Source organism: Terrapene carolina, unplaced genomic scaffold (genome assembly GCF_002925995.2).
Source record: "Terrapene carolina triunguis isolate 2854851 unplaced genomic scaffold, T_m_triunguis-2.0 Scaffold88, whole genome shotgun sequence".
NCBI classification, from domain to species: domain Eukaryota; kingdom Metazoa; phylum Chordata; order Testudines; family Emydidae; genus Terrapene; species Terrapene triunguis.
The window spans coordinates 26784016-26808613 of NW_020664439.1; the positions used below are offsets into that span (position 1 = coordinate 26784016).

The window sequence follows — 24598 nt, forward strand, 5'->3', positions numbered from 1 at the left end:
GAAAAAAAAAAAAAAAAAAAAAAAAAAAGCTGTGTCCTGCTTCTCCCCCCTCCCTCCAGCGCTTGCGCTGCCATACAGCTGATCAGTGCAAGCCTGGGAGGGAGGGGTGAGGAGGAGGAATGCAGCGTGCTTGGGGAAGAGGCGGGGCCAGGGCGGGGCTGGGCCAAGGCGGGGATTTGGGGAGGGATCCAATGGGCCAGGGAGGGGGTGGGGCTGGGTGCAGGGCCAGGGCGGGGATTTGGGGAGGGATCCAATGGGCCAGGGAGGGGGTGGAGTCGGGGCGGGGCCGGGGCAGAGTTGGGGCAGGGGGGGCACGAGACAATTCACGTCCCGGCGTGGGGCCCCGCACCTGCTAAAGCCGGCCCTGCTGCACAGCATCAGTTAGTAAGTTTTGGTCCCCCCCACTACAGAAGGGATGTGGACAAATTGGAGAGAGTCCAGCGTAGGGCAACGTAAATGATTTAGGGGGCTGGGGCACATGACTTACAAGGAGAGGCTGAGGGAACTGAGGTTATTTAGTCTGCAGAAGAGAAGAGTGAGGGGGGATTTGATAGCAGCCTTCAACTACCTGAAGGCCAGTTCCAATGAGGATGGAGGTCAGCTGTTCTCAGTAGTGGCAGATGGCAGAACAAGGAGCAATGGTCTCAAGTTGCAGTGGGGGAGGTCTAGGCTGGATATTAGGAAACACTATTTCACTAGGAGGGTGGTGAAGCACTGGAATGGGTTACCTGGGGAGGTGGTGGAATCTCCATCCTTAGAGGTTTTTAAGGCCCGGCTTGACAAAGCCTTGGCTGGGATGATTTAGTTGGTGTTGGTCCTGCTTTGAGCAGGGGATTGGATTAGATGACCTCCTGAGGTCCCTTCCAACCCTGATATTCTATGATTCTAAGTATTATGTTTCAAAGTTATTTGTTTAGCACCAACAGTGCGCTGTGTGCTAATAAATAGGCCTGAGGACACTGCCCCTGCCTCAAGAGGCACTGGAGTCTAAGGCCCCGATTCAGAAAAGTATCCATATCAGGTCAGCACTGAAGCAAATGCTTTAATGCTTTCCTGAACAAGGCCCTGCCTTGGTCTTAAAGAGTAGAATAGTACAGCTCTCATTTTCCCGTCTCACCTCTCCACAATGCTCTCTGTTCCTGCTGGCTCAGTCAGGGAGTTAAGGACTAAGCACAGTACCCAATCTGCTCCAGGATACACAAAAACAATGGAGTAGCAATCAAAGTCATTTCCAGTTGCTAAGGTTGAACTCTTTGAACCTTCACGTAAAATGATCAGTTTTCATCTGCTGGTCTGATCACATATATTAACATGAACTAACTGGCCACCTGCAAGGTTTGGGGGTGGGGGGGCAGTTGTTTGTTTGAAATCAGGTTTATAATATGGGCTGGTCAGCTTGACACTAGCAAGTGAAAAATCATTTATGGGCATCTCTGCTCCAGGAACTATGAGCAACTGCTTCTGTCCTAACTCCTTTGCCTGCTCAGCAGCACCACTAGGGGTAAGCAAGAGGCAATCCATCTACCCACCACTCCCATCCCTGCAGCAGCTGCTTCTCTTGGCAGAGAACTGAATCTCTGGGCCCCCCTAACCCCTCCCACCCCCGATCCCTTTGAACAGAAACTCCACCTCTATTTGTGGAGACCTGCTCCCAACCCTGCCAGCTGTCACGGAGATGCTCTCTCCTGCACCCAACAGCCTTGGGGGCCTCCCCTGTTCCCCACACACCAACAACCTGGGAGGACTCCCAAATCCTCCACCCATCCATCTGTGCTACACACACAGCCTTCAGAAACCCCAACTTCTCTTCCCAAACACACACACACAGCCTTGTGAGACACCAGCCTTCCTCCAATCACACACACACACACACACACACACACACACACACACGACTCCTGACTCTCCCATACACAGCCCTGGCTAGTGATTTTCAAATATAGCAAGTGGCTTCTGACTTGAAATTTTTGAACCTTGTTTTATCCTCCTAAAGAGAGTCAGAGCCAAAATTTGCCAAACAATGTCCCAGGCCAGCAAACAAAACAGTTATCCATTTTATACTATAGAAACCCAGATAAAATTTTCTTGTGTTGCCTGGTACAAGTTTCCATAGCCTGGAGACTGGAGGTACTTTGCGTCTGTTGGCTCATATCCGTTTAGACCGGGGGGAGGGGTGGGAGAGAGAGAGAGAGAAGGAATTAGGTTCATCCAGTCCTGAAGAGAGTTATTACAAACATTATAATTACTTAACCTATTTTTCATATTGGAGCCAGGTTTTGTAGTGGGAAACTACTAAATCATCTGTTTCTAACTAGCTTGAGCCCAGCTGTGTCTCTAATTTGTTATTCTCCACACATATGTACTACTGTATCTCTCTTTTAGTGAAGAAAACTGACACTGTTGCTTCAGGGCATGCAGAGATTCCCTGGAGTACAAGATATATCAGCAACAGCCTCCACTTCTGTGACCAGAAATTTCAGACATAAGCAGACAAGAATTTTAATATCATGCAAATGCAGTTAGTAAACAGCTTTTCCTAATAAAATTAGAGAAGGATAAGAAATCCTGAGGCAACGTAGACATATTACATGCTTGAGCAAACATGCATGGAATGTTCAGCTACTACTTAAACAAAACTTGTTAGACCTACCTGGAAGGGACACAATTAGGTCTACTCCTGGCCTGCAAAATAACACACACACATATGCAGATACCTACAGACAGCATTATAATATGGTAATGAGCTGTGTAGAGACTTCCTTTTAGTTCAAGTGTGCTTTTGAAACGGGGGGGATCTGAGTTCTATCCCTGATGTCACCAGGATGTTCAGCGTGTAGCCAATGATGTGGAGCAAAATAGCAACTGTGAAGTTCCTCAGTGGTCATATTGCTAATGAAATGTGAGAAAGGTAGAGTCACTACTCATTAGGAAGATATTTATACTTACAGAATGAAACATCCAAATGAGGCACAGTGCTGTAAGATGTTACTATGAAAGCAAACCCAGCTAAATTACTCCAGGTTTAATGCCAGGTTTCAGAGTTCTTGTTTATAAAGTTCACACACAAACTTCACATTTAAATATGCTCTCTTGAAATCACATTTTGAGATACTTCAATGAAGTCGTTTTTGTTCCACAGAAGGCAGAAAAAAATGTCATAAAAAGGCAAAGGAAGGAGACAAATTCTAAACTGTACATCTCCTGAGACAGTTCCAGTCCTGGAGTCTCCAAGGAGAAAGATGACACTAAATTTTAAAAGAAGTTAATTGATGAGGTGACTTTTCAAACATGTTGAGTTCAGTGCACGTGAAATGCAACAGTTTCTCCAGATTAGAAATCCAGTCACGAATAATAATAATCATGGCATAATGTGAAAATTATAGACAGCCCTATACAATTGAATTAATGCATTGCACTGAGTGAGAGGGCACTAGCTAGGATAATTTGAGCAAGACTGATTTAACATGACAGCCTCCCAACAACGGTCAAATTACCATTGATATTGAAGTCTGAAAGTATAGAGAGGGAGCTGACAAAAGGACAGATTAGAGACTAAAAGGAGAATTAATGACAATTATGGAAATTAAGTTTACACAAAAGGCTGAAGTTTCTGAGAAGTCAGAGGAAATAATTGTCTTAAGTAAACAGCTCTAATGTGATAAAAATGAAAAGCTGTTTTCAGACCTGTTGAGAGAAAATTCACTGCTTGTTAAACATAGTGTGTCTTCTTTCCACTTAGGCAATTACAGAATATTAACATTCCTAAATCTAGAAGAATAGGCTAATCAGCAGCGCTCTGTGTGCCTGCCCAGTAAACAGCCAAGACTCTAGATGCCAGAACATGAAGTTCTAATGAAAAAAATACTGCAGAAGAGATGCTTAAATGAGAAATATACATGTTGGTCTGCACAACACAAACACTTAACTGCCAGAAAATCACTTGGGGCCAGGCCCTGATACCCTCGCTCTTACGGAGGATCACTTTAGTCCATGAGTAGTCCCTTCACCAGATTTTTCCCTTAAAATTTACCATGGTGCAGTTACTCCACTGCAAGCAACAGGGGGAATTCTAGTAAAGACAGGCCACCAGCTTTCCAACCACTACTGTTTCTAACCCTGCTAGTGAAACACAGCCTCAGTCATAGGGTTACCATATGTCTGGATTTTCCCGGACATGTCCGGCTTTTTGGTCCTCAAATCCCCGTCCGGGAGGAAATCCCCAAAAACCGGACATGTCCAGGAAAATAGGGAGGGAGGGGTCGTGGGGCTTGGGTCTGGGCTGGGGCCGGCGGTGCTCAGCCGGTGCCGGTGCTGGGCCGGAGCCACTCGGCTGGAGCCGGGGCCCGAGCCGAGGCCCGAGCCGGGCCGGAGCCACTGGGACCGGGGGTGCCCGAGCCGCTGGGGCTGGCGGTGCTCAGCCGGAGCCGCTCGGCCAGAACCGGGGCCGGGGGTGCCCGAGCCGCTGGGGCCGGCGGTGCTCAGCCAGGGCCGGTGCAGGGCTGGAGCCGCTCGGCCGGAACCGGGGCCCAAGCCAAGCCGGGCCGGAGCCGCTGGGGTCAGGGCGGGCCGGAGCCGCTCGGCCAGAACCAGGGCCGGCGCCCCAGGGCCCAAGCCGAGCCAGGCGGGAGATGCCGGGGCCAGAGCCTCTTGGCCGGGGCCGGCCGGCCGCCGGAGGGAGCCGCTCGGCCGGGGGGGCCGGACTGGGCCGCGCCTCCTCGCACCCCGCCACCGCCCCAGCCCCAGCCCCAGCGTACCTGCTGCCTCCCTGTTTCAGGCTTTCCGTGAACATTTGATTCGCGGGACGCAGGGGAGGGGGAGGAGCAGGGGACGGAGCGTTCAGGGGAAGGGGCGGGGCTGGGGGCGGGGAAGGGGCAGAGTTGGGGCAGGGCCGGGGCCCTGTGGAGTGTCCTCCTTTTTTTAAATTAAAATATGGTAACCCTACTCAGTCAAGAGAAGAAATCCCAATTCAGCTGTTATTTGGCTATTCCCTTAGCTGTGTGCCCCATGGAAGACTCAACTTCAATATTCAATCCCAGTGTGTCCTCCTGAGGCTGGCAAGGCATAGGAGAACTCCAGAAGCAACACACTAATTCCCTGTGGACAGGGTGTCTTGTGCCAGTCAGTAGCAGTTCCTTTGTCCAATTGTACAGTGGCACTGACAGTGTCCAAAAGGAATTGCAGTCCCATCCAGACTTCCAAAACTAAAGGGATAGTAGCCGTGACTCTGCAGCTTCTAGTGCTGGCATGAGGAGTGTTTAAAGTAGAGACAAACAGGAGGACCCCTGGGGGAGAATGATGATTAACCCTGTCTGGTCACAAACAAATGTCAAATAAATTAGGCAACAGAATCTTTCTGTCTTCGCATGTCGGTTAATTACGTCTTCTACTTTAGCTGATTATCACCTTTGCAGACTGATCGCTTTAACGGCTGTTGAAGGATTAGTGGAGTTTGTGCTAATAGGTCATTCTTGAGAGTTCTCACTATCAGTAGTATTAAAATGTTTTATTGTTGTACTACAAAATACCAGTGCAAGGTTCAGGTGGAGGGTCAGGCCTTGTCTATACTGCCACCGAACACCCCCCTGAGTGATGCAAGTTTCAGCGCTGTAAAGTGGCAGTGTAGACAGTGCTACAGCGCTGAGAGCCACGCTCCCAGCACTGGTAGCTATTCCCCTTGCAGAGGTGGATTTATTACAGCGCTGAGAGAGCTCTCTCTTCCAGCACTGGAGCCGTGACCACACAGCCACGTTAAAGAACTGCCACTGTGTAGACATACCCTCAGATTCTGCTCTCCGTTACACCAGGAGAGTGAGGAGTCCGGTGGCACCTTAAAAACGAACAAATATATTTGGGCATAAGCTTGTTTTTTTACCCATGAAAGCTTATGCCCAAATAAATTTGTTAGTCTTTAAGATGCCACCGGACTCCTCATTGTTTTTGTGGATACAGACTAACACGGCTACCCCTCTGATATTTGACACCAGGAGAATGGTAACTTGATTGGCTTCAATGGAACTACTCCTGGTTAATATTGGTATCAGAGATCTGATACTTGCTTGGAGAGAAGTTTTATAAGAAGCCATTCTATAAAATGCTACAACTCACTCAACGTGGAGCTGAATAGAAGATACTTTGGGCCAAATTCTGTCTCCCTAAACCACGGTGAGACGTACTTCACTGTGCAAGCAATTCCACTGAAATTATCAGAACAATTCACAAAGTAATACAGACTTCACCATGATTAAGGCCTGGTCTACACTAGGAGGTTATGTCGAATTTAGCAGCGTTAAATCGAATTAACCCTGCACCCGTCCACACCACGAAGCTATTTAGTTTGACATAGAGGTCTCTTTAAATCGATTTCTGTACTCCTCCCCAACGAGGGGAGTAGCACTAAATTCGACATGGCCATGTCGAATTTGGGTAGGTGTGGATGGAATTCGACACTAATAGCTCCGGGAGCTATCCCACAGTGCACCACTCTGGTGACGCTCTGGACAGCAGTCCGAGCTCGGATGCTCTGACCAGCCACACAGGAAATGCCCCGGGAAAATTTGAATTCCTTTTCCTGTCTGGCCGGTTTGAATCTCACTTCCTGTTTGGACATCGTGGCGAGGTCAGCAGCACTGGCAACGATGCAGAGCTCTCCAGCAGAGGTGACCATGCAATCGCAGAATAGAAAGAGGGCCCCAGCATGGACTGATCGGGAAGTCTTGGATCTGATCGCTGTGTGGGGCGATGAGTCCGTGCTTTCGGAGCTGCGATCGAAAAAACGGAATGCGAAGATCTACGAGAAGATCTCCAAAGCCATGACGGAGAGACGATACAGCCGGGATGCAACGCAGTGCCGCGTGAAAATCAAGGAGCTGAGACAAGGCTACCAGAAGACCAAAGCGGCAAATGGACGCTCTGGATCCCAGCCCCAGACATGCCGTTTTTACGAGGCACTGCACTGCATTCTAGGTGCGGCCGCCACCACTACCCCACCACTGACCGTGGACTCTGACGATGGGGTATTGTCGACGGCCACTTCCTCGGAGATGTTCGCGGACGGGGAAGATGAGGAAGGAGATGAGGAGGACGAGGCAGTCGACAGCGCTTACAACGCTGATTTCCCCGACAGCCAGGATCTCTTCATCACCCTCACGGAGATCCCCTACCAACCCTCCCAAGGCGTTAACCGTGAACCCGGAATCAGGGGAAGGATCAGTCGGTAAGTGTTTTAAACATGTAAACATTTATTTTGAACAGAACAGGAATGGAATATTAACAATGGGTTTTTCATGATTACTTTGCCCTAGGCACTCTACTTTTTAGTCCTTGCCAGTGCAGCTACTGGAAAATTCTGTCAATATGTCCGGGGATAGAGTAGAAATCCTCCTGGGACATCTCCACGAAACTCTCCTGGAGGTAATTTGAAAGCCTTTGCATTAGGTTCCTGGAGAGAGCGGCCTTATTGTGTCCTCCATGGTAGGAAACTTTTCCGCGCCAGGCTAGCAGCAAGTACTCTGGGATCAGTGCCTCGCACAGCATGGCCGCATACGGCCCTGGTTTTTGCTGGCATTCACGCAGCATGCGGGCTTTCTCAGTGTCCGAAATCCTCATCAGAGTGATATCACTCATGGTGACCTGCTTTAAATTAGGGGAATGTTAGTACTGGGACTGATTGCCTGTTCCTTTACATAACTGTAACCGGCGGTTTACAGCCACGCGGTGGAGGCAGGACAGGGGCAGCATACAGGGATCTTTCCCGGGGACAGCCGCGAGGGGGGTGGGACAGGGGCAGAGTTCATGCTGGCCGGATTGCCGGCAGCAGGAACTGGCCAACGCTAGGGGCATTGCTTTGAACGTGAAAGGAGGGCACTGCTATAAATTAAGCTTTCAGCAGCCAAAAGTCTACGGCTTACCATGTCCGCCTGCTACCCGAATTCCGCTGTCCTGCCCTGCTTGTGTGATCTGTACTCCAAGACCCCAGGCACTGAATGGGAAGGCCAAAAATTCAACCTTGTCCTGAGTGCGCATGTGATAGTTGCTGTGCATGGTCTTGTTCACAGAGAAAGACTATGTTCATTGTTCACAAAAATGTATCTTTGTGAGGAATTCACTCCCTTTTTCCCATCCCACAGCTGCGAGTGTCTCCCGACCTACCTCGGCATCCCCCTCCCAGAGGCTGGCGCAGATTAGGCGCCGCAAGAGAAGGACACAGGACGAGATGTTCTCCGAACTTATGGGCTGCTCCCGAGCCGAGGCGGCACAGCAGACCCAGTGGAGGGAGAACATGTCGCAATACCAGCGATCACACAGCGAACGGGAGGACAGGTGGCGGCAGGAAGACTAGCAGGCGACTCAAACGCTGCTTGGACTAATGAGGGAGCAAACGGACACGCTCCGGCGCCTTGTAGATGTTCTGCAGGACCGGAGGCAGGAGGACAGAGCCCCGCTGCAGTCTCTCTCTAACCACCCTCCCCCGCCACAAAGTCCCATCCCCCCCTCACCCAAAGTCCCAAGAAGGAGGGGCGGCAGGGGCCGTGAAAACAGTCACTCCACCCCTGCAGACTGCTCAAGTACCAGACGGCTCTCATTCCCAAAGTTTTGATAAGTCCTTTCCTTCACTCCAAAAGCACCTCACCCAAGCCCCCGTGCCAGTGTTATCCCCTAACTGTCTAGTTGTCAATAAAAAATACGTTTCTGTTAATTACTGTTTCCATCAGGTTCTTTTAGAGAAGAGAGTGTCTGAAGGGGGGAAAGGAGGTTGGTAATTGGAGAGGACAGTCACCTTTATCAGGGTACAGACACAGGGGCAGGTTCAGCAGCAGATCACACACACATTGCATCACTAGGCACCCTGGTCAGTCTGGGAGGTGGTTTTCATGTTCTGTGGGGGGGGCTATGTGAGTTTGTGGCGGGGGAGGGCGGTTACAGATCTTATGCAGCGGTCCTTAGCCTGGATGACAGAGCCACGCAGCAGGGGATCTGTAACCGTCCTCCCCCGCCACAAAGTCACATAGCCCCCACACACAGAGTCCCGAAAAGGAGGGGTGGCAGGCTCCGTTGAAACAACCAGTCCACCACTGCGGACCGCTCTAGGAGCAGGAGCCTGTCATTCCTCGAGTTTAGAAGCGTCCTTTCCATCACTACACCCGCTCCCCACCACAGTCTGCGTCCCAGTTTCAACCCTTTTCCACTAAACCCTTAATAAAGAAAACGGTGTTAATGAACAAAGTTCCATTTATTTTATTTTTAAAGGTGTGTTGGAAGGGGGGAAACGGGGTGAAGGGGGTATGTAACTGGAGAGGATAGTCAACATTAACTGGGTAAAGAAACGGGGGCAGGTTCAGTTTCTCTTTAAACAAACTTAATAGTCACAGGTTACCCTGCTCATTGTGGAACCTAGCTTTCAAAGCCTCCTGGATGCACAGCGCGTCCCACTGGGCTCTTCTAATCACCCGGCTATCTGGCTGGGCGTAATAAGCAGCCAGGCGATGTGCCTCAACCTCCCACCCCGCCATAAACATCTCCCCCTTGCTCTCACAGAGATTGTGGAGCACACAGCAAGCTGCAATAACAATGGGGATACTGGTTTCGCTGAGATCAGAGCGAGTCAGTAAGCTTCTCCATCTCCCCTTGAGACGTCCAAAAGCACACTCCACCACCATTCTGCACTTGCTCAGCCGGTAGTTGAAGAGTTCTTTTTCACTGTCCAGGGCGCCTGTATAGGGCTTCATGAGCCAGGGCATTAGCGGGTAGGCTGGGTCCCCGAGGATCACTATAGGCATCTCCACATCCCCAACAGTTATTTTGTGGTCCGGGAAGTAAATACCTTCCTGCAGCCGTCTAAACAGACCAGAGTTCCTGAAAACACGAGCGTCATGAACCTTGCCTGGCCATCCGACGTTGATGTTGGTAAAACGTCTCCTATGGTCCACCAGTGCTTGCAGCACCATTGAAAAGTAGCCCTTTCTGTTAATGTACTGGCTGGCCTGGTGCTCCGCTCCCAGGATAGGGATGTGAGTTCCATCTATAGCCCCACCGCAGTTTGGGAATCCCATCGCGGCGAAGCCATCTATGATGACCTGCACGTTTCCAAGGGTCACTACCTTTGACAGCAGTAGCTCAACGACTGCATTGGCTACTTGCATCACAACAACCCCCACGGTAGATTTGCCCACGCCAAAGTGGTTCTCGACTGACCGGTAGCTGTCTGGCGTTGCAAGCTTCCAGAGGGCTATGGCCACTCGCTTCTGGACAGTCAGGGCTGCTCACATCCAGGTGTCCTTGTGCTTCAGGGCAGGGGACAGCAGCTCACAAAGTTCAAGGAAAGTTCCCTTACACATGCGAAAGTTTCGCAGCCACTGTGATTCATCCCAGACCTGCAGCATTATGCGGTCCCACCAGTCCGTGCTTGTTTCCCGGGCCCAGAATCGCCGTTCCACAGCATCAACATGACCCATTGCCACAATGATATCCACGGCGCGGGGTCCCGTGCTTTGCAAGAGGTCTGTGCCACTCTCAGACTTAATGTCCTCACCGCGCTGCCGTAGCCTCCTCGCCCGATTTCTCAGCATCTGCTTCTGAAAAAGGTGGATGATAAGATGCGAGGTGTTGACAACGGCCATAACTGCAGCAATGGTTGCAGCGGGCTCCATGCTCGCAGTGCTGTGGCATCCGCGCTGTCACTCACCAGAAAAGTGCGCGAACTGATTGCCCGCCGGCGCTTTCAGGGAGGGAGGGCAGGAGTGACGGTTGAATGACGAGAGTTACCCAAAACCACCCTCGACACATTTTTTTCCCCAGCAGGCATTGGGGGCTCGACCCAGAATTCCAATGGGCAGCAGGGACTGCAGGAACTGTGGGAGAGCTGCCCACAGTGCACCGCTTCCAGTGTCGACGCTTGCCCCGTTAGTGTGGACTCACAAAGTCGAATTACTGTTCTTAGTGTGGATACACACGTTTGACTTTGTAATATCGGTTCCACTAATTCGATTTAAGTAAAATCGAACTACTCTCGTAGTGTAGACATACCCTAAGAGTAGTAGAACTGGGCCTTCAAGAGGAAAGAAAAGACTTTATTCTGATTATTTACTGTTATTAATTAATTATTATTATTATTATTATTCATTTAGCATATTCTTATTGTGTATCTCAATTAATGCCAATCAAAACTTCTAACTAGTACATACAGAGAAAATACACAAAAAGAATAAAGAACACACTGAAATACTACATAATACTACAAAGAAACTGTGATTACTTAAAATATACAAACTTAAGAATTTACCTAATAATGGCCTGAATGTCTACATGCACATATGCAATGTCTACACTGAGCCATACGAGTAAAAGCAAACCATAGCTTTACTGGGAAATACTCGGCCCTGACTACTCCCTGAACAAGCCTCCTGATGTCAATGGTACCACACAGAATATATTCTGGCAGAATTTGCAACAGCAAGGATACTTTATATAATCTAAAAATGTCCATGTGGATCCACGTGTTGTCCACCCTTGTTCTTTGCTCTTATCTTTATATATGGGATGCTGGTACATTTATGTGAGTGATATACAGATTTACATTTTCACACCTACTGAGATGCTCACTGTGCTTTATCTTCTGGATGTCATGACCACAGTACCAGCTAATCTAATCTTCTGAAGCCAAATGCTGATGAAATATAGCTCTTGGTAAGTTTTCCTAACATGGCATCTATTGCTCCATCTCTTACCGGAGGTTACTATAGTTGATTATTCTATTATAATACTTTTTAAGTACAGATGGACCCAAACCAAAAACCTCTGGACATTTGGAGATGTTTGAAATCCAGGCTCAGTTCTTATCTAATCTATCCATCGATCTGGGTCTCTCTTACACGCCCAACACCACCCTATCTGACAAGAGGAGGATCTAAATCTCCTAAACCAAAACCCTAGATCTAAATAAACACGTTCCTACTAACTCTTGGCTCATAATCAAGGTCTGGAACTGAATCTCACAGTTTGAACCTATCATCTCTATTTCTGAGGTTTATGATGTGGAATCAAACTCACTTCTGAGGATTTTCTTTTAAGACTCACCCTCAGGGAAAACCCGGATCTGTCATTTTATCATCTACAGAAATAGCCTTCCCATAGTTTTGTTGCCAGGACCTCAACATTCTGATCTGCCTGTGTCCTCTTGGCTGGATCATAGTTAGTTAATTATTTGCTGGTTTTTAATCTTTTTCTTAATGGGTGTATGTAGCACATACAAAACTGTGTTAAAATGCTCACTGGTACTAAAATCTAAGCGTATTATTTCTAACCCTTAGCACGTGCAGAAGAGCTGACTTCAGGATTCCCCATAGACTTGCTCCTTCCTGTCTTCTTGAACTAATTTTCCCTGCAAGCCTTGGTGTACTTATCATTCAAGTTCTGAAATTGTTTTGTGTGTTACTCAGATTAGTGCTGTTTTATTTGGTGGTGGGTGCTCTGCTCATTTTGCACCTTCTCTATGGAACGCATCTCCCCTTCAGATATTCAGATTTTGGGGTCAAATTTTCATTCAGTCTTAATCTGCCTCAAACTCTGCATTTGTATAGGCCAATCAGGTGGCAACCTAGTTTCCTGGCATGTAAGAGGAATGCTTTCTTGCACATACAAGTTTAGCAGCTGATGGGGATGATTCACCTCTGGAGACCGCAGATAATTTCAAGAATACAGTAACGCCTCACTTTAAGTCATCCCGATTAACGTTGTTTCGTTGCTGATCAATCCCTCCATTCGTGCTGCCTTGTAGAGTGTGAGGCTCCATTAACAACATGTTAACCCTTGAGGGCTCAGCCGAATGCTTGTTCATTTAGCAGTAAGGCATTCCCTGGGAAATATCCCACCCTCTTCCATCCTCTAACTTCACCACCTCAACCAAGCTTCACAATCATCATTGCTGTGTACCAGTATTAAATTGTTTGTTTAAAACTTATACTGTGTGTGTGTGTATATATTTATATTTTGTCTGGAACCTAACCCCCCCCCCCATTTACATTAATTCTTATGGGGAAATTGGATTCACTTAACATCGTTTTGCTTAAAGTTGCATTTTTCAGGACCATAACTACAATGTTAAGCGAGGAGTTACTGTACTTATGTTTATGCTCTTCTCATTCAAACCCCTCCTTGACAGTCACTTCTTCCACAAATCCTACCAAGAATATGCCAGCCAAGAAAAAATAGTTTCATACACCTATCTAGTAAAAATCCCTCAAATCCTTGGTCCACTCCAAGACAGAACCATGCTCTAGGTTATCCACTGTATTGGGGCAAAATTCACCCACTGCCGAGGATTCACCCTTGGTGTGCCACATACCACATGGCCCATTGGGGGAAGGGGGGTCCAAGTGGAGCTGGGACATGGAGGACGGGGGTGAACCACCTGCAATCTGTGGAAGGGGGGGGTCTCTCTCAGGCTGGAATGGAAGAGAGTTGGGAGCATAACAGGGAAGGGACCACAGGATTCAAACTTCCATGGTTCCAATTAACCAAAACACCTGCTAAAGGAGAATGAAGAGGTATCCAATTGCAGGTCACTGGGTGAACTAGTAGTTGTTAAGATGCTGCATTGCCATTGGTGCACAGTCGGGCCATTGGTTGGCTGCATGAAAATCATTCCCCAACACCCACTTACTTATCTGCACAAAACATATTGATTCCTGGTTTTGTGCAGCCAATTTCACCCTTTGTATCTAAATTGTTACGACCATAAGAATGGCCATAGTAGGTCAGACCAATGGTCCACTTTGCCCAGTATCCACCAACAGTCCATCTAGCCCAGAATCCTGTCTTCCAACAGTGGCTGGCACCAGATGCTTCCGAGGGAATGAACAGAACAGGGCAATTATCAAATGATCCATCCTCCTGTTGTCCAGACCCAGTATCTGGCGGTCAGGGGGTAGGGACACCCAGAGCACGGGGTTGCATCCCTGACCATCTTGGCTAATAGCCATTGATGGACCAATCTTCCATGAACTTATCTAATTCTTTTTTGAACCCCGTTATAGTTTTTGCCTTCACAACATCCCCTGGCAACGAGTTCCAGAGGTTGGCTGTGTGTTTTGTCTGTTATTTAAATTGTAAACTTCTAGGGGCAGGGACTGTGTCTTTCACAACACGAAGCACACTGTCAGCACTCAGTAAATAATACATAGGAATAGTACTCTGATTGCATACTCTATGGCATTTTTATTTGATGATACCTTTCTAAATTGAATTCAGTTTGCATGTTTATTTTCATTTGATTTATGAAGAGATCTGAGATGATCAGAACATAAGAATGACTATACTGGGTCAGACCAAAGGTCTATCTAGCCCAGTATCCTGTCTTCTGACAGTGGCCAATTCCAGGTGCTTCAGAGGGAATTAACAGAACAGGTAATCATCAAGTGATCCATCCCCTGTTGCCCACTTCCAGCTTCTGGCACGCAGAAGCTAAGGACGACACCATCAGATGGGGTACACTGTACACAATAACTGATTGAACTTCTTACATATAAATAAGTCAGAGACATAAAAAATTAAGCACCATATTTATCCATTCTCCGCTTTCTTTTCCATGATTCAGTCTTCACTTCTATCATTGCACTGCAGTGCTTATTTATGCATTTGGATGAGACTGCTCACACATCAAAACTTCGCTCTTCCAGATTTGCTGTGATTACCTTAGGAAATGTCTTTGTAAAAACTGAATAAATCTTTCCTACAATGTTGGTATTAATTGTAATACACAGCTGAATAAATATTATAATGTGGATGGTTGAGATGCTGATTTACAAGAAAGTTATTAATATTCTTCAACTAGAACTAGTAGCACCTAAAGGCAAGAAAACCAACGCAGGAAAAAGTGATGTTACCGTTGAATAGGCTTTTATTAAAGGGATGCACAAGTTAGCAAATGTTTAATCCACACACCAAAACTAAAGCATTAACTTCAGTAAACACTGGCACTGCTGAAGTGACAAAAAACAGATATGCACATAGTTATGCAAGGGATTATATAATTGTTCAATGAACTGCAAACATTTCTAGCTTTGATCACAGACATGGAGATCTCATGATAATTGCCAACTCTAGAAAATTTGGGTCCTCCAGACCAAAAGAATATTGGATTTCTAAATTAATAAGGATTTCAATAAATTAATCTGAATTGTAATTCAACCTTTAGAACAATAGTGGATATTTGCTTTCAGTCCTTTCATAAAAGTTCATAGTCAGGTGTATTATAACATCTACTACAAAGAAAGGTGGAAAATAAATATGAACACAGAGGGATCTAGTCCTCCATCAATGCAAGACAATAACTTAAATTTGTGGGAGATCATAGGGCTAGATTGCGCTTTTAAAATATAGGCCTGTGATGAAAATGGTGCTGAGTCTCATTGCCTAGCCCAGGGGAAACTTTACAATGGTGCTTTTCTTCAACAAACTTCCTCTCCACTTCAGTATTCATATAATATATTCACATGACTTATGAGACTTACATAAGCCACCTCAGGCAAGCATTCACTATACCTGGGGCGAGGTGTTAGTGGGCTCTTGGGATGAAAAGGCAAAAGCTTTTCTTGCTAGACACTGCTATAATAGTTACACAAGCTTTGCTTCATATTCTCATTACTGCCCCCATGCAAGAGGGCCTCCAACTCTTGCCGACTGCAGCTTTTTGGCTGCAAGACTTTTCATGCTTCTCTCTAATACAAAAGTAACTTTTTTTTTGCACTTTAGATGCCTGATGAAAAACCCACTGAATGATCCCCATTGACTTCAGTAGCCTTTTGATCACGCCCTGTAAGAGTGAAAGCATTTGATTAACCCTTCCCCTTCTTTCCTTTATTTTGGACATTATTTCTCCTCTGTATCTACTGGGCTATGCCTTAATATACAGACAAAAATCCAATATGTGCTTTTAAATATTTGCATGAAAAGCAATGTGTTTACATTATTATTAATTATTATTATTGTGCCAAATTCTTTAATCCTTATCCAGGCCAGGTCTACACTACAGACCTATATCAGTATAACTATGTCGCTCAGGGGCGTGAAAAATCCATACCCCTGAGCAACATAGTTATATCAACCTAATCCCCCATATAGACAGCACTATGTTGAAAGCAAAGCTTCTCCCGCTGATATAGCTACTGCCTCTCCGGCAGGTGGAGAAGCTCTCTCTTCAACATAGGAGCATCTTCACTGACAAGCTACAGTGCCGCAGCTGCATCAGTGCAGGATTTTAAGTGTCGACCTGCCCTCAATCCCTTGGGAGTTTTGATAGAGCGAAGACTGAGAAATATTTTGCAGGATATTTTGCCTTACTTTTTATTTATTATTTAATACTGATCATCATGATAATACCTGCCTTCATTTTACAGGTGCCTTGGACTTTGGCAATATCACCATCATTTTGGAAAGTAACAGACATTTGAACATAAAATCAAAGTAGAACTATCTTGTATTTATTTAGCGCCATTCATCCTGAGCCAGCTCCTTCCCTCTGAAGCAGCAGTCGCATTTCTCGCCTCCTTGCAAGTATCTCTTGCAAAAAATAGGACAACAGCAGATGAAGGGAGCAAGTTGCTGTTGATTCTACCGCAGCTGGGCAAGAAGTTGATTCCTGGAAGCATCCATAGAATCATAGTGCCAGGCCTCAGCTGGTGTATAGCAGGGTAGCCCCATTACCTTCAGTGTAGCTATCCCAATTTACACCAGCTGAGGAACCAGCCCATAGACTCCAGAGGAGGAACAGACCTATTAACTCACCTACTGCCTCTCCTAGCCAGTGAAGGACTGCTCCCTACAGTGTTTGGGACAGATTCCTGGTAAATGTGACAAGCAATAAGAAACTTCGCATGCTAACAGATCTTACTAGCGAATCACAGTAAAGCAGCCCTGTAGCCCTGGGCCTGCTCGAAGAAAAGGTTTTTACTGTACACTGCACTGCAATTCTCAGGAAGAAGCTGACTCCCTGGACTCAGGCCAGTCATACGGACTGTATTAAATTTTACTATTTATATTTATTGGAAATATGGGTAAAATGTATCCCTGCTGTAACTCCACTGTAATCAGTGCAGTTTATACCAGTGTGACTGAGTAGAATTTGGCCTAAAGGAGTCATAGCAGTACTGAAACTGTCCCTGTAGATGGGCTAATGTGGTTAAAAAAAAGTTTATATGCACAAATCCAATATTAATAATTAATTTTATGTATTTATATTATCATAGCACCCATGAGCCCTAGTCATAGACCATGACCCCATTGTGCTAGGCACTGTACAAATAATAGCCATTACTCTAACCCAGCAGTTTTCAAACTGTGGGTCAGGACCCCAGAGTGGGTCACGACCCCATTTTAGTGGGGTCGCCAGGGTTGGCTTAGATTTGCTGGGGCTCAGGGCCTGAGCCCCACAGCCCTGGGCAGTGGGGCTCAGGTTAAAGGCTCCCTGTCTGGGGCTGAAGCCCTTGGGCTTGGGCCCCCCTCCTGGCATCGTTAGTAATTTTTGTTGTCAGAAGGGGGTCGCAATGCAATGATGTTTGAGAACCCCTGCCCTAGCCAAATTCTCACTAAGTCAAATCCTTTCCTTGGTTACAATTACCAAGGACAGTAAGTGTTAGGAAATTTAGATCTTCTAGAACCCCATTCTATTTACACCCCAGTTCCATTTACTTTACATCTTCTTCGTACACCGCAGGCATTGTGATTGCATGGGATACATGTCAGGGAAGAATTTGGCCCTTGGGAATTTTGCCTGTATAAGGACTGTGCAGGGACTCAAGGATTTTTTATGTATGAAATGAAATTAAAGAACTTATTTTAAAAACTACTATCTGGATGTCCTCAGTTATTATAGGCCACCTGTAATGATATTGTGGAAGAAAACAATGTCCTCACTCTGAGTTTGAAGCAACAAGCCAGAGGCAGCTTTATTACGAGCAATTGCAATATGCACGGGAGAGTACACACGGGCAAGGGTTCCCCTCCCTAGGCACGTCTCTGTTAGATAAACAATTAGGGCAAGCATTTATACCTTTTGTTACAGACAATAATGATCAACAACCACATCTTGTTTATACATATTCCTTCTGATATCTTACTTTTCAGCAGTTCCTGCTACAGTCTGTATTCCATTCTTATCTAACACAAGGTCGAAAAACAGTATCTTACAGTTTTTTTCCCCACTTGCTTTCCACTTGCCCAGGCCCTGCCTTGAAATCTCGCGTTATTAGAGCTAGTGTTAGCCTGACTCTTACTCTATTCCTAGAAACTAAAATATCTGCGTTCAAATTCCCTTTATCCTTTTCTCTACTTCCACAGTATTAATTAATCCAATTAGTTCATACATTGTATTATCTCAAGATGCATCCTACTCAGTAGCCAAGGGTTAAAGGCTCTAAAACTAGATATAGCATTTTATATGCACAAACTCTATTCAGTTCCATATATTAACAAAGAATTTAGGCTAAAGCAAATAACATGGGTATAAAATTGCTGCGGTCACAGAATATGGAAGCCTGTTCCTGAGGCTAAAAGAGTAAAATGCAGGACAATGTTATAAACTAGTGCCCAACAAGCTCCACAGTATGTACAAGGATGTTAGTAGAGGTGTCTTTAGCAAACTTGACACCTGTGCTGTGGAGTGCTGAAAGTAGACCACTCAGGCCACTGCAGGAAAGTACTGAGAGGACTACTTCATCAATGGGGTTGTTACACCAGTGCTTGCAGTCCACAGTGCAACAGTGCTAGTGCAACAGTCAGCAGCTGTGCTCAAAGCAACTCTAGTCCAAATCATTGTGTGATCATCTGTGCACCACTGGGAGCCCTTGTGTGTGTGAATGCAAAGTGCATTCCAGGTGTGCCAGGAGGAGCCAAATTTCTCAATAGACTGTTTAAATGTCCTTTTCGCAACTCAACAATTCTATTTGAGAAAACCTAGCCAGAGACTGGGGTTCAACTCTGCTCTGCTACAGACTTAGTCTGTAACCACAAGCAAGTCACCTGAAGAAAAAAAGCTAACTCAAGTTAGCTTACAATTTAAAGAGGAACTTTTTCCCCCTCTGCAGGAAACACTAATTTACATTTGTGGCAGAATCTCAGAAGTTCCTTTTTTTTTTTTTAAATTATCTTTTGAATAGTCTCCACTATATAAAGAGCTTCTTTAGGTTTGTATGCAGTAATTACAGTTATATTGTCTCATTTAGAAACTGGAAATTGAAATGTTTATTCGATATCCAAAAAACACCTTTTAAAATGACTGTTAATAGTTACATAATTCTGATTCATTTTGCTAACTGTAAGCTTTCGAGTACTTATTATTTCCAAAAACACGCTTCATTGTTTAAAGATGTACAATCTTTTAGATACTTTGTAGGTTCAAATTTATTAAAAGAATGCAACTTTATATTAAGTCCTATACTGCCCCCTTGTGTACCTGTCTAACATTTAAACAGCTAAAGCTGCCAAAGAAATATATGACAGGTTTCAGAGTAGCAGCCGTGTTAGTCGGTATCCGCAAAAAGAACTGGAGTACTTGTGGCACCTTAGAGACTAACAAATGTATTTGAGCATAAGCTTTCGTGGGCTACAGCCCACTTCTTCGGATGCACAGAATGGAACATATATTGAGGAGATATTAGGGTTACCATACATCTGGTTTTTCCCGGACACGTCCGGCTTTTTGGTAATCAAACCCCCGTCCGGGGGGAATTGCCAAAAAGCCGAACATGTCCGGGAAAAATACCGGCCGGGCACTTCCCCTCCCGGGCTCCAGCTGCTCTGCTCTGGCGGCGCAGGGTCCGGAGGCAAGGGGACTGCCCAAAGCCGGTAGCGCTCGGGCAGCTCGGCTCTTAAACAGAGCCGAAGAGTCAGGGGAGGAGCAGAGTAGCCGCGGGAGGGGAAGTGCCCGGCCGGCGGCTGAGGTCCGGAGGCATGGGGGCTGCCAGAAGCCCGAGCGCTACCAGCTTCACAGTTTGCCGGGCAGCCTCCAGACCCTGCGCCCCCGGCTGGGCGCTTCCCCTCCCGGGCTCCAGCTGCGCTGGGGAAGCGCCGGCCGGGGGCGCAGGATCTGGAGGCTGCCCGGCAAACCAAGCGCTACCGGCTTCACGGGCAGCCCTTTTCGCGTGGCTGGGAGGGAGGAGGGGGAGTTAGGGCGGGGACTTTGGAGAAGGGGTGGGGAATGGGCGGAGTTGGGGCAGAGTTGGGGCGGAGCCAGGGTGGGAAAGGGGCGGGGCCAGGGCCCCTGGAGTGTCCTCTTTTTTTATTTTTTTAAATATGGTAACCCTAGGAGATATATATACACACACATACCGAGAGCATGAAAAGGTGGGAGTTGTCTTACCAACTCTGAGAGGCCAATTAAGTAAGAGAAAAAAAACTTTTGAAGTGATAATCACGATAGCCCAGTACAGACAGTTTGATAAGAAGTGTGAGAATACTTACATGGGGAGATAGATTCAATGTTTGTAATGGCTCAGCCATTCCCAGTCTCTATTCAAGCCTAAGTTGATGATATGCAAACTAGATACAAATTCCAGCTCAGCAGTTTCTCATTGGAGTCTGTTTTTGAAGCTTCTCTGTTGCAAAATTGCCACCCGCAGGTCTGTCATAGAATGACCAGACAGGTTAAAGTGTTCTCCTACTGGTTTTTGAATGTTATGATTCCTGATGTCAGATTTGTGTCCATTAATTCTTTTGCATAGAGACTGTCCGGTTTGGCTAATGTACATGGCAGAGGGGCATTGCTGGCACATGATGGCATATATCACATTGGTAGATGTGCAGGTGAACGAGCCCCTGGTGGTATGGCTGATGTGATTAGGTCCTATGATGATGTCACTTGAATAGATATGTGGACAGAGTTGGCATCGGGCTTTGTTGCAAGGATAGGTTCCTGGGTCAGTGTTTTTGTTCAGTGATGTGTGGTTGCTGGTGAGTATTTGCTTCAGGTTGGGGGGTTGTCTGTAAGCGAGAACAGGTCTGTCTCCCAAGATCTGTGAGAGTGAGGGATCATCTTTCAGGATAGGTTGTAGATCTTTGATGATGCGCTGGAGAGGTTTTAGTTGGGGGCTGAAGGTGACAGCCATAGCAGTGCCGGGTACCCACATGGCCCCACAGTATGCCAACATTTTTATGGCTGACTTCGAACAATGCTTCCTTAGCTCTCGTTCCCTAACGCCCCTACTCTACTTGCACTACATTGATGACATATTCATCATCTGGACCCATGGAAAAGAAGCTCTTGAGGAATTCCACCATGATTTCAATTCTCCCACCTTTTCATGCTGTGTGTGTGTATGTATATATATATATATATCCTCAATATATGTTCCATTCTATGCAGCCGAAGAAGTGGGCTGTAGCCCACGAAAGCTTATGCTCAAATAAATTTGTTAGTCTCTAAAGTGCCACAAGTACTCTTGTTCTTTTTAAAGAAATATATATTATACAGTAAGGCCTGGTCTACACTGGGGAGGGGGAAGGGATCGATCTAAGTTACGCGACTTCAGCTACATGGATAATGTTATTCACGTTGCTGAAGAAAACGTACTTAGATCGTGGTGTCTTCACCACGGTGAGTCAACTGCTGCCAATCCCCCGTCGACTCCGCCTGCGCCTCTCGTGGCAGTGGAGTACAGGAGTTGACGGGAGAGTGCTCGGGGATCGATTTATCTAGACTAGACGCGATAAATCGACCCCCACTGGATCGATCGCTGTCCGCCGATCCGGTGGGTAGTGTAGACATACCCTTAGAGGCAGTGACACTAGCAAAACATTGTGCAGTATTTCAAGCTAAATCCTGCATTAAGTGACATGTGAAAACTCAAGTAACTCAGCACAAAACTTAGCACTGCAAATTTTAGCACAAACGTTATTTTGGCACATTCACCACACATAGTTCCACAAAAACCCTTGTGAACTTCCTGCACTACATAGATACCATGGGCGAAATCCTGGCCGCATTAGAGTCAGTAGGAGTTTTGCCATTGACTTCAACAGGGCAAGGATTTCATGAGTACAGATACAGAAGGTGACAGCCATAACTCTTGAATCTCTCTGCTTTGGCTGGTTTAAGTTAGATCCTTGTATTAAATATAAGTTGTACTATGATCATAATAAGCAGGATCAATTTTATGACTGGCAGCAACCAGGCCCCAAGCAACAACAGGAGCCCAAACTGCTGGAGGGAAGGGATCAGGTTATGAGTTATCGCCCAGCCAGATCTGGCTTCAGAAGAGCCAGCTCATGAATCACAAAGTTTGCACAAAACCCAAAATGGCAGGGCCCTAATCACCTACTTCACTTGTACTAATAGCCAGCTCTGAAAGAAACACCCATCATTTTCATTAGTGAAGAATGAGAGAAGAGGGATACACAGGGATTTCTCCATCCCTGATGGAGTTCATCCCGGTCCTCTTGATATACAAAACCGTAACTCCAGAGATAACTTTCTGAATCTGAGGTAAAAGTTAATTCTGAAGGGTGGAGGTTTTACTTTGGAATCCACCAGATTCCATCAAATTATATGCTTTCAAATATTTTCTTAGGAAGAATAACCTTGGACCCCTCTGTAAGGAATTGGTTACCCTGTGCCCCTTTTATAAGTGGAGAACACTTCCTCACCTTGCTTAGTCCTGCAGCACTTAGTGATTAAAATAGCATATCTAATTTTAATAAACCATACAGACTCCAGTTTTCCACAGTGTGTCAAGGTTGGGACGCACCACCGCGGCGCCTCCTACTGGTCGTCTCGGGGAATTGGTTCAATCCAGTAGAGCGCCCCCTTCTGGTGGTGTCCCATCTGTCGTCCCACCTTTGGTTGGCGTGTGGAACCACGTTGCTCCCGACACACAGTGTCCTCTTCTGGAACACTGCCCTCCGACAGTGTCCCTTTGTCCATTCACACCCCCTTCCAGGGGGTGGGTGATCAACAGTCCTACACTTCCAAGTCCGATCCCTACAGCCCGGTATCTGGTGTAGTTTCTGCTGGCCGCTCCCTGCGGCCTATGGCTGGGTGTCCTGCCAAGGGGAAAAAGGGCTGTCCCCAATCTGGGCTCTGATTGGCTCGCAACAAGCCCTTCTCTTATTGGCTGCCGGGTTATGCAGGCACCCGGGCCTGCCGCAGCCCACACTCTTCGGGCGTGGGGCAGCCGCCCCACCACACATAGCAATTGCCTAGATGACTGCAGCTGTAAAATTATGGGTCTGATTGTTACCTAAATTACACCAATTTTACACTAGCATAAGTCACTGGGCCTGATTCTCCACTGTGATCCCCAAGGACACTACTCTGGTGGGGTACAGGGGTTGGAAAGCTGATGGACACTGCCTTTGGGGAACACCCCTAAGACAGAGGGCCTCCTCTGGCTAGTATACAGTAAACATAAGGACCCTGCTTCACTCCCCTTCCCAGTCTCTGCCATATGGGATATGTAAGGGGGAAGGAGGTGATGGGAGGAGATGTTCCAGGGAGAGAGGTACGCATGGCCAGTGTCCTGTGACCCAGAGTTTCTGTTTCCTATGGCCCACATTTAATATAAACCATGGGGAACTCAAGAGGGGTTGGGGTTCTTATGGCCCAGCAACAAGGACACTCAGAATCAGAACGACTGATTCGAGTAGAATTACTCTTGTTTTGTCTTAAGTGAGAGGAGAATCAGGCCTTACATCTTATCATAAATATACTGCAGTGTGTTAGACCATCATCACAGGGGTGGTATGAGTCCACATTAGGTATGTTGTATCATGTACTGGGGCAATATTCAGCCGTTAGCTACACCTGTCCAACCCCAGTGATGTCAATGGGGCTGCAGAGATGAAACAAAGCAGTGACTACGGCTCACTTTGAACATATCACTAAAACATGTTTTACTACTGTTAGGTGGTGAACAGCCTTGAGCATGATCCCGACTATGGCCCTGTCTGTACTACCAATACAGTGCTTTTGTAACTAGTTCATGACACTCACCTAACATAGCTACAAAATATACAACTGAGTTGTGTCCACACAGAAACCTTATTCGTAGCACAGCCATGTGTGTGCATTCACACCTACCGCTTTGTTCAACTATTTGTATTGGTGCATTCTGGAAAAAATTGGGCAGCTATCTCCAGTGTCTCAGCAGGAGAATATAGTACCGGGAGTACATGAACACAGAGTGGCACCAGCATCACCTGGGTTCAGTGCACTCTGGGATACACAAAGAGCTGGGAGGAAGGACAACTGGCCTGGGTGGCATGTGTGTGGTGGTGGGGGTATCACGGATATAATATACAAAAGCCGCATGCCAAACCAGTTACAGGAGGACAACTATATGTCAGCCTAGTCTCTGAAAAGGGTGACCCAGTGTTAGCTGCCATGCTTACTGAGTATTAACTATGTTGTGCCATGTAACTACAGTAGTTACAAACTTAGTTAAGAGTTACAGCATAGGCAGGACCTTAGGCAGTCTCTATCCCTCCTGGAGCTGAGCTCTACGTACTAAGGAACCTGCTGCACCTCATTCATTCAAGCACATGCTGTCCATATTGAGAGACAAATGGGAAAACGCAAGATGAACTGGGGAAAATATTGACATTAACAAAAAGA

General features: G+C 46.6%; 1 protein-coding gene across 3 annotated transcripts in view; it reads right to left on the reverse strand.

Annotated features, from left to right (window-relative positions):
- PLCH1 (phospholipase C eta 1) overlaps window positions 1–24598 on the reverse strand; it is a 147217-nt gene that overhangs the window by 121678 nt on the left and 941 nt on the right. The window lies entirely within an intron of this gene.